This window comes from Melitaea cinxia, chromosome 9 (genome assembly GCF_905220565.1).
Source record: "Melitaea cinxia chromosome 9, ilMelCinx1.1, whole genome shotgun sequence".
NCBI classification, from domain to species: domain Eukaryota; kingdom Metazoa; phylum Arthropoda; class Insecta; order Lepidoptera; family Nymphalidae; genus Melitaea; species Melitaea cinxia.
The window spans coordinates 2956762-2964909 of record NC_059402.1 but is presented as its reverse complement, the minus strand read 5'-3'; the positions used below and the strand labels follow the sequence as shown (position 1 = coordinate 2964909).

The window sequence follows — 8148 nt, the reverse complement described above, 5'->3', positions numbered from 1 at the left end:
TAAAAATTAACTAAACAAATTAACTCGTTTTTCTCATAAATAAAACACAGGCGTAGAACATTATAAATTTCAAAGTATGCCGTTTCGAACGCAGCGACCGTGCAATTTCACTGATGTAGAGCAAACATTGATTCACTGCTTCAATAGGCGGCAAGGTTTTTCAGCAGAGGTGTGCTGTGGAGGTTTTTATCGGAGCGAGTGGAGGAGTCTAGCGGATCTCCTCGACACGGTGTTCGCCGTGTCTCTGGATAGAGGCAGCTGGCCACCCAATGGTTGCGCGCGCGGCTCGTCAGTCGGCACACCGCCCGGGCGGGCGCCACACGACCGGAATCTGCGCAAGCGACAGGCGACGCGAACGAATATAATTTCAGTGAAATAATAACGCGAATCCGCCAACGACCATTGAAATACGCACGCGCAAGATTCTGGTAAGTAAACTAATTACGATGTGATAACGAGAACCGTTCACGCGACTTTTCTACGTTCTATATATAGTGGTCGTGTATTTTCGGCCGCTGCACCGAGGAAGAGGTTATGCGTTTTACGCTTTTCCCGACGAGTAGTTTTAACGCGCGGATTTAAGATCGCCGCGACCCATAATCCGCCGGCAACGGGCGGTGTTTATTTCCTATACGATTTTCTCCGATGAGAAATGAAAGTGATCGTAGTGCTCGCGGAGCGGCTCCTACGCCTCGAGTCGCTTATTACGGGCTAATTGGTCTAAGAAAAAATATAATAAGTAATATGTTGTCTACTTTTCCGTCAACGACGGCCTAAATACCGGACACCGATATTCTACAACAGCGCACGTCCATGTACCATATCCATTGACGAATGAATGGAGCTATTTAATAGTGGGTGTTGAATTCCATTAAATACAAATTGAGTTGTGCCGCGTCCTTCTTTGAATAGTCACTTTTGGAAAGGATCGAACAACATATGAAATATAAAATTAATTTTTATAGGATATTGAAGATTTTTTTTAATACCACATTATACATAAGAATATCTGTAGTAAAAGAATGGTTTAATAGTTTTACTTTTTAAATGGGTATAACTTTTTCCAAAACCATTAACCATGACGGGATTACGTCACCCTACTTTACATTTTCAAACAAAGCGAACTTACGTTTTCACCTGCTAATTACGACCTTGACTTAAACTTATCTAACAACGAGATAGATGTAGGTATTAATTACTAAATTTAATTAGAAAATTTAATTGTCAAAGAGAAGAAATAATTTGGGTTTTTTTTTCTAAGTCGCTGCCGCGTATTTTGATAAAAAAAGTTTTTCAGCATCACTAAACAATACTAGCTATAAGCTACTAGTAGTACTAGTAGAGGCTTAAATCGGAAGTAATTTTAAATGTCCCTAATATCTTTGACATAAAATAAATCAGGCGAGTAGTCTGTCCTAACATTGCTATTTGAATGTGTGTGCCAGTCTTAAAAGATAAACGATGTGTCTATTACTGCAGAATTCCGGCGCCAAATATTATACTGGAATTTTAAAACACATTTTTTGTTGAACATTTTAGTGATTAATAAGACCGTTTAGAGTACGCAGTGATTGTATAAATAAATTTCTAACGCCGACCCATACATAGTTAATCTAGATCTGACAGTAGCTTAAAACTGAAAATAATTATCATACAATACTTAAAATTCAGTAAAATAAAAATTAACGTCTCATTGTTTTACTATTTATTTAGTCTCTAAATTTAGATACAGCTCAATTTTAGGTAGTTAGGTATGTAGGAAAACACTTTGTATTCCTGTGTTGGGAATTTTGAAGTATGCACTCAATTAATTCCACTAGTTTAAAGTCGCTCAACATGCAACAGAACGGGCTATGCTTGTGGTTTCTCTCAAAGATAGGATTAGAAATGACTGAAATGACTACGCGAGAGAACGAAAGTAACCGACATAGCCCACAGAATTAGCAAGTTCAAGTGGCAGTGGGCTGGTCATCTGTGTCGCAGGACCGATGGCTGTTGGAGCAAACGTGTCCTGGAGAGAGAGGAGGCCGCCTCTTGGCAAATGCAGTGTGGGACGTCCTCTGGCCCACTGGACCGACGATCTACTTAAGAATGCCGGAGTAGTCTGGATGAGGATTGTGGAAAACCGGAATATCTGGCGCAAACTTGGGGAGGTCCATGTCCAGCAGTGGACTACAATAGGCTGAACTGACTGACTGACTGACTCAATCTGTAAATGGAAAATGTTTGACCTAGCACTAATAATCACTACTACTTTGAGGTGTAACAGTGTACAAATTTAATACAGTGTACAATTTTAATTTAGTATATAATTCAACAAAACTATGTTTAAGCTTTAAATAGTTAAGATAATGTTCTTAAAAAATTCTGATCATTTACAAGATTGTAATAAACGAAACGAAATATCTAAAAAAGTTTAAACGCCTCGCCTGTTTGACATTTCTGAGCTGCGTTACAGATATATAATTTCGTAACAAAAGTACAATATTTGCATCTTGTTGTTGTTGTTGTTGTACACGGGCTATTTTCCGCAACTCGACGTCTTGATGCGCCTTTTTTGCGTGATCGGCTGGTGGGCACTATTCGTGCCAGCCAAGCTCCTTGAGGAAGCCTAGCAGACCCTTCACGTTGCCGACGACTTCCTGGAGCAACCTCGGTGTCCCAAGGTGTAGTGCCCTGTAGTTCGCCACACCACCGCATTCCAGCAGGATATGTGAGGCCGTTTCCTCTGCCTCCAGGCACGCTCTGCACAGGGGGCTGTCTGTAACACCTAGATTGTGTAAGTGCTTGTTAAGCAAGGCATGTCCCGTAAGCGCCCCGACCAGTAGTCGGAGCTGGGCTCTTCCATAACCGCGAAGTTTGCGGGACAATCCTGGGTTGATCGTCGGAAGAGCTTCCTTGGTCTGCCTGCAGGTAGTTAGGTTTGTCCAATATTCTTGGTGCATTACCTTGGTGTTGTGTCGCAGCTGGCTGCGCAGCCATCCGAATGGCAGAGGCAGAATGGGTTCGGGTCCGTAGACCCTCATCTCCGATCCATTCCTCGCCAGTCGGTCGGCCGCGTCATTGCCTCGCGATCCACTGTGTCCCTTTATCCATTGAAGGGTAATGGTGTTTGTTTCACTTACCTTCGTCAGAGCTCGATGGCACTCGTATATTAGCCCTGATGTCATAATGTCGCTCTGTAGGGCTTGCAGGACCGATCTGCTGTCGGAAAGTATACGGATTGGAAAACCCTGTACCTCTCTAGACTTGATCGCTGTTGCTGCCATTATGATTCCCATACATTCCGCCTGGAAGACGGTGTTGTGGATTCCTAATGGCGATGAGATGTGGATATTCAGGTCTTCTGAGTAGACCCCAGAACCTGTACCTGTTGATGTTTTCGACCCGTCTGTGAAGATTCTTAACTCCCTAGGGTTGAGGCCTTCACCTGGGTCTTCGTGTAATTGTATTCTGTATCTTTTGTCGAATACGTACTGTTTGGGTATCCTGTCGGTAACCGCTTCGACGAGCGGTTCCCTGTTTGCCAGTTCGCCAAGTATTCCTGTATGTGCTACCTTTACGTTCCTCCAAAGGTTTAGCTTCCTGAGTCTTACCGCAGCCGCTCCCGCCTCCTGTTGGATAAACAGGTGCAGCGGCGGCAGGTTCAGTAGGGTTTCCAGGGCGGCTGTCGGAGTAGTCCTCATGCAGCCCGTAGTCGCCATGCAAGCTAGCCTTTGAAGTCGTTGTAGTTTTGCTTCTCCGGTGATTAGTCTGGTTCTCGGCCACCAAACCACAGCACCGTAGCTGATAATTGGCCTGATGACGGACTGGTACAGCCACAGAGTGACTTTTGGGGATAGACCCCATTTCTTACCTATCATTCTGCGGCACTGCCAGAAGGCTATTGTAGCCTTGTCAATTTTGCTGTTGAGATGCTTGCTCCAGTTCAGTTTGCTATCTAGAATAATTCCTAGATACTTTACCTCCGAGCTGAACTGTAGCTCCGTACCGAACAGTCTAGGGGGTTTGTAGCTCCCCAATTGCCGTTTGTTAGTGAACATTACCTGTTCCGTCTTTCCAGGATTGACGGTGAGTTCGTTATCTATGCACCATCTCTCCACAATTCGTAGCGCCTGCTGTGTGACACTGCACACGGTACTGCTGACTCTGCCGCTGATTAGGATGGCGATATCATCAGCGTACCCGATCGTGAAGTAGTTGTGCTGGTTCAGTCTGGTTATAAGGTCGTTTACCACTAGGTTCCACAGTAGTGGGGAAAGCACCCCTCCTTGTGGACATCCTCTGGCTACCAGTGCATGTTGTGCCTCAGTTGATGTAAGTTTGATGACTCTTTTTCTGAGCATGTTACCTATCCAGTCGATCATCATCGGGTGTACCCCGTGCTTAACTAGGGCCGACGAGATGCTGTTGAAGTTAGTCTTGTCAAAGGCTCCTTCTATGTCGATGAAGGTGCCAAGACACATAGCCTTGTTTTCAATGGCCTCTTCTATTTTACTGACCACTGCATGTAGAGCTGACTCTGTTGATTTACCTTGGCTGTACGCGTGTTGGTTTGGATGTAGGCGTACTGTAGCTAGGGCGTTTTCTCTCAGATCCCGTTCGCACAGCCTTTCCAGAGTCTTCAGTAGAAAAGATGTAAGACTTATAGGTCTGTGGGATTTGGGTTCAGAGTAGTCACTTTTTCCCGGTTTGGGGATGAAGATTACCTTTACCTCCCTCCACTGCCTCGGCACGTAGCTGTGAGCTAAACAGGCCGCCAAAACAGTGGTAAGCCTCTGGATCAGTCGGTTACTTCCCCACTTTAGAAGTGCCGGGAAGACCCCGTCCAACCCTGGGGATTTGAAGGAGTCAAAGCTGTTGATAGCCCATCTGACTTTTGATGGGCTTACTACCTTGAGTGCATATTCCCAATGCTCCTCTGTTTGCATCTTGTTTTGATATTTATACAAAATTAATAGTCAGTTGAAAGAAATGTGTACAACTACACATTCTTTCTAATTATAATAAGTTAGGAAACTAATGTTAAGCCGCGTAAACTATAAGTTAGGCAACAATGTATATCTAGCGAGTGGCTACAGGCCATTGAACGAGGTCACTCACCCCTGAAGCAGAGGTTGCCAGCGATATAAATTACTGTAATTATTCATAGCTTTTGGTAACTTATTTTTTCTTGCATTGTGCGATACGATGAAATATTTCCTGACGCTACTATTGTAAATGATAGAGACGTAACAGCTATGCTCCTACCTACTCGATATTTTTGAAGTTATATTTATTTTGGCGTGTTAGGGGAAAATGATGAGAGTAAAATTTAACGATACGCACACCGTCACAAAAAAAAATCGACTCCCTGAAGCTACTCAACAATGAAGTTAACAACGTAAAGTGAGCTAGCCAATGAAGTATAACTTCTTGCGTGCATACATAAGTACACACACACTTTTTTAAGTAATTAAGTACATAGGTAAGACAAGGCGAAGTACACACAATACACATTTCTTATTTTAAACAATTAATAAAATCGATTCTTTACTAAAATCAACACTTAGTTTAAAGACTTCTTATTAATTAATTACCCAAATTTATATTTTAAAAAGAATTTAGGAAATAAAAATAAAGTTATAACAAGACTTTTCAATAATTGTAACACAACTGAATTGAAAATCCGTAAAACAAAGTAACGAATAAACCAAATGACATTTATCTATATAAATAAATAAAATTGAAGTGTCTGTTTGTAGTATTAAAATAACCGCTTTTTACTAAATGCATATGGATGTATTATCATTCAGCCTATTGCATCCTACTGCTGGACGTAGGCCTCGCCAAGTTCGCGCCAGACATCCCGGTTTTAATATCCTCTATATGGATGTATACACAGTACATATACCAAAATAACCTTTTTTACAATTTTTGTCTGTCTGTCAGTATTAAATATAATCATTAAAAGTTTGTTGGAAAAAATATGTCTCAAACACATGTAAGGGAGACTACGTCGATAATGATGTATCTTAGGATTAACCAGTGTGCACTAAGCATGTGCTTAGGACCCCCGCCTTTAAAGGGCTTCTGCTACTCTGCTGACATTTCTTCAGACATGTACATAATTATTTACTTACTCCTAACGCATTAGTGTTTAAAATAACCGATAGTAAAAGTCACACAATGCATTCTATATAAATAAAACTAGCTGTGCCCGCGACTTCGTCCGCGTGGAATTTAAGAAAAAAGTTATTTTTCAGTTCGGAGAGTTATAAAAGAAATAAATTTCTAAAATAAAAGTAGCCTAAGTATTCCTTATTACATCAGCTCCAGCCATTGCATGGCAGGCCAGCCATTATAAAGATTAGCCGGAACAAACAAACCGACAGACAGACTGACCACAGCTAGTATTAACTATAGCAAGACGTATTATAATAACAAGTACAACACAAATAAAATTTAATTTTGATAACTGTAGTAAGTAATTAATGTTTTTTTTTTTAATTCTTTTACAAACGTCTAAGACAACTTTACGAACATTCAATGCGATTCGGACCAAAACAACAAAAAAAAGTGTGTCAAGTAATTTAATTTTCAATTTTGGCGCAGTAAAAGTTTGATGTAAATTAATTTTAAAAAGTAATGAAATTTATCATTTAATACTCGAACATAATTTTTTACAGTAATTTATATGTTCACAATTATTATTTAAATTTAGAAAAAAATTAAAAGGAATCAAAAAAGTTTTGAAATCAAAGCTATTAAAACAAAGATAAAGATCTCTAGATATGTATGTGTGTATAAGGTACATAATCAAAGATAAAAATATTTAGGCCAAAACAAACCGCCATTAATTTAAATACGAAAAAAAAAATCCAGATATTATTAGGTTAAAGGCTGTATAGGTACGTTCTTTTGATCGACATCGTGCGTCAAATAAAGGTCAAATTAAGTGCAATTGGTTGACAAATTGTCGAGTAATTGTTGTAACCAAATTGCTTTTCTGTCGATCGCTCTGACAAAGGGAATAATTACTTAGTTGCCTTTTAAGAGCAGTGACTCTATTTAATTATCTTTTAGCAGGTTTTTTAACGGATAGGAAAAATACATTTTGACTATCCTTGATACCATTTTGGCTACTTTCAGCCTAGTTTTTAACAGACTTCAAAAAAGGAGGAGTTTACTCAATTCGACCGTATATATTATATTTTTTTATTATGTATGTTCGGTGATAACTTTGTCGTTTATAAACCGATTTTGATAATTCTTTTTTGTTTGAAACGAGATATGGTACCATGGTAAGGAAACCAGGATCTGATGATGGAATCCTAGAGAAATCGAGGGGAACCATCGAAAATCGTAGTGACGACTAGTGCGTTTGTTAATTTTTTCGTCTACTTGTCGATGTAATTGAAGTCAGTTTTTTTCGTTTGTGAGCAAACACAATGATATTTTTTATTAGATACAAGCTGTACCCTCGCTCGACTCATTATTCCTCTAGATTAGATCCCGTGCGAATTATGGGATAAAAAGTATATGTTGCCACGTGACCTCCTTTATCTTATATCAGCCTTTCTAGAGACAGTTGTACAGACATATTGAAAAAGTAATAAAAACGTTTTTAATTTATCATGTAAATAAAAAATTGCAATAAAGATAAACACAGTATTTTTTGTATGCAGAATGTAGTATTTTAATTTTAGTTGTTTTTCACTATTTATATATTTTATTTTACGTTATAATTTTTTTTTTATAATTTAATCCTCTTGGAATTTTATTTGTTTTTGCTTGCAAAATTTACGTATTTAATAGAAAATGTTTGGTTATTTCATATCTATCTAGGTGTTAAGTACTCGCGTGTGGTATACGCGGTTTCCTGCGTAAATCCTGATTTGCGGGAATTCCGGGATAAAAAGTAGCCTATATATTGCTCCATAACCTCCTCTATCTTCCAGTGAAGGTCACAAAGAATGGGTTCAGCTGATCCGAATATTAGCCCGCAGACAAACAGAAAGACAGACAGACAAACTGACAAAAATTTTGAACCTATTTTCGTTTTAGTAAAACGTGATAAGATAGTTATTCTGAAATCACATACAGACAGATGAAATATTTTATATAGAAGCGGTTCGTCTCTATGTCCTTTCATTTACACTTACGTAC

The 8148-nt window shown here is 39.4% G+C and overlaps 1 protein-coding gene across 2 annotated transcripts in view; it reads left to right on the top strand.

The window, feature by feature from the left end:
* The first annotated feature begins 230 nt into the window (after positions 1 to 230).
* LOC123656245 (CBP80/20-dependent translation initiation factor) overlaps positions 231 to 8148 on the top strand; it is a 48081-nt gene continuing 40163 nt past the window's right edge. For both annotated transcript variants that reach the window (XM_045591946.1, XM_045591945.1), the window contains exon 1: positions 231 to 428. The gene's annotated coding sequence lies outside the window, so the exon portion shown is untranslated. The remainder of the gene's footprint in view (positions 429 to 8148) is intronic.